The sequence below is a fragment of the Sardina pilchardus genome, chromosome 22 (assembly GCF_963854185.1).
Source record: "Sardina pilchardus chromosome 22, fSarPil1.1, whole genome shotgun sequence".
NCBI classification, from domain to species: Eukaryota; Metazoa; Chordata; class Actinopteri; order Clupeiformes; family Clupeidae; genus Sardina; species Sardina pilchardus.
The window spans coordinates 3,524,712-3,527,211 of NC_085015.1; the positions used below are offsets into that span (position 1 = coordinate 3,524,712).

At 37.5% G+C, this 2,500-nt stretch overlaps 1 protein-coding gene across 1 annotated transcript in view; it reads right to left on the reverse strand.

The window, feature by feature from the left end:
* The window catches only part of LOC134069759 (SEC14-like protein 1), a 24,961-nt gene that overhangs the window by 12,520 nt on the left and 9,941 nt on the right, over nt 1-2,500 (reverse strand). The gene's annotated exons all lie outside the window — the stretch shown is intronic.

Genomic DNA, 2,500 nt, shown 5'->3' on the forward strand with positions numbered 1-2,500 from the left:
TGTAGCAAAACCAGTTCGTAACTAAACATTAAACAACATTTTACGCAGATAACGCAGGTTGGCAGATGACGTGACGCCTGATTTTTCTGTAATCTATTGTAAATAGTTATTAAGATGTGCTTTTTGTCTAAAAAAATGTATGTCAGTGAAGCAGATTACAATATTTTATTTTCTAATTTTATTTTGGGATGAAAATTTTGTTTTATTTTCTTCATACTTTAAGGTGAATATGAAAATGTCCTGCGGTGTGACCGTAACATTAGTGAAGCATGAAGCATAAACATTCATAAAATGAGCCAAAAACATCTTGAGCAATTTATATATATTTCGGCATTATTTTGAACATATTTACTTCATAGATTTAATGTTTAAAGAAGTACAAAACGTGTACAATAATGTTTACAACAAATTCAATTTCGTAACAAAAATGCTGTCCTGCGGCGTGACATGGTAAATCAGGTTTTTCTACAGAAAATTGCATGGACAACTATATGGGTCTTTGGGTCAAGCCCCCTATCAACCACCTCTCCAGATATTTGAGAGTGCTGAGAACGTTTCAGGTGAGTGTTAATCTCCCTCGAATTCCACAAATTTCATTATTTCTGTCAGTCTATGAATGTGTCCATTTTTGTAGTCCTGTGGTGTGACAGTTTTATTTTGAGGAAATATAAACTTTTTTATAAAAAAAATCACGAATTAAAGTTTAAAATAATATATGTATTCAGTTAACATAATGCCCAAGATCAGTCATGTGTAGAAAGGATTCAAAATGGCCACAATGGTGTAAATGTCCTGCAGTGTGACAGTCATGTCCTGTAGTGTGACAAATATGTCAGATATGTTGCTAGATCCTTGTCTGTGGTTTTTAAAATGTATGATGCATGAGGTATTTGTCTCCTTGTGACATGATTGTTTATTGAATATAGAATGTCAGCAATGACTGGTAATTGGTTTTTAAGTATGTTTTATGCTATTTTTTTTATAGGAATGAGGACAAGGACAAGGAGGAACCGGTAAATGTTAAACCAGGATGAAGCGGCATGGACAGAGGAATGCTTTTCAGGCCACAGAGAAAGAATATGGCATTTACTACTCTCAAAGTGATAATTTGGGTGATTTTAGAGCCTGAGGCCTATAGTAGAATCGCAAAAGTAGCTAATCTGAACTGGCTAGTATTCAACAAATACCTTTACTATTTCTCTTAAAAATATGTCCTAAATAAAATTTCTCTTCAAATATATATTTTCAATGGCTTGTTTATGACTTTCCTGCATTGTAAAGGATGTAACACTACCATTAACAACCAAAACCATCCATTGTCAAGCTTTAAACTAAGTGTAATGTTTCATTGTAATCACATTAAATTGCCTCTTCTATATCTTCATGCAGATTCATTTGAAAAAAAAAAAAACATTGCAAAGATACTCCATCAAAGATACTCCATCTGTTGTGCATTCCATGACCAGTATTTGCTATGTAGCCTGTTGCCTTTCTTATTTATTTATCTCTCGTCCTTCATGGTACTCATGCGGCACATGCCCTCTCACCAGCACAGAGGCGTCACTCATCAGACAATCACTGTAGTCACTGCAAGCAATATTGTGCACAGGGTGGGAATTATACCAAGGCCATGAGGCCATGGCCTCCGTTGCCCTACACTTTGGCCTTGATGCCCCGTGAAAAAAACCCCATCATAAGGCCACAGTGGCCTTTATGCCCCTGACTTAGGGTTGCCAACCATTCAGTATAATACGGAATCGTCCCGTATTTGACACGTAAAAGTCTTGTTCCGTATTGAACTGATACAGAACTCTCTTTGAGTGAAATTAGGTCCGGTGCTTCACCTGATAATTTGCTGCGCAATTGATCACGCAATCGCGGACCGACAGAAAAAGAAAGCAAACGTTTCTGCAATCAGGAGGAAATGCTAGCCAATTCGATGTGATTAAACATAGAGGCATACAATTAAGTGGTGGTATGAGCTTTCATTGAATGCATGCTTTCACTGCTCATGTTTGAGGCTGTGTTAGTGTTTCTCAAAGCCTACAGCGGCTAGCGGGTCTATGTATTTGTGTCGAGATAACCCTGAAATGTAAAACCATCGAATTTTACTCAGTGGCCTTTGTGCCCTATCATGTGGCCTTGGTGCCCCTAAAAAAAAAAAGAAGGTGAAGGCCAAATGGCCTTGCCCCTAAAATGACGAAATTCCCACCCTGATTGTGCACAAGAAACTATATCTGCCATAGCAATGGAGCTCTTATATTAGGAGTTGTCATCATTCCTTCCTAAAAGTTGGTCTCAACAGGTTTTAGCTTTCAAGAGAAAATCCTTCTTCTTGACCATTGTTGTCGTTTTCTGTTCGTCTTTTAAAGTAATTGCGCTGTCACTAACTTGTACAACAAGGACAAAATAGCTGCATCTAAACATCTAGCTTTTCTACCAGCCAACTCAAACACACTTAGGTGGATGACAAGGTCTGTTGCTCATCTGTCCATCATCG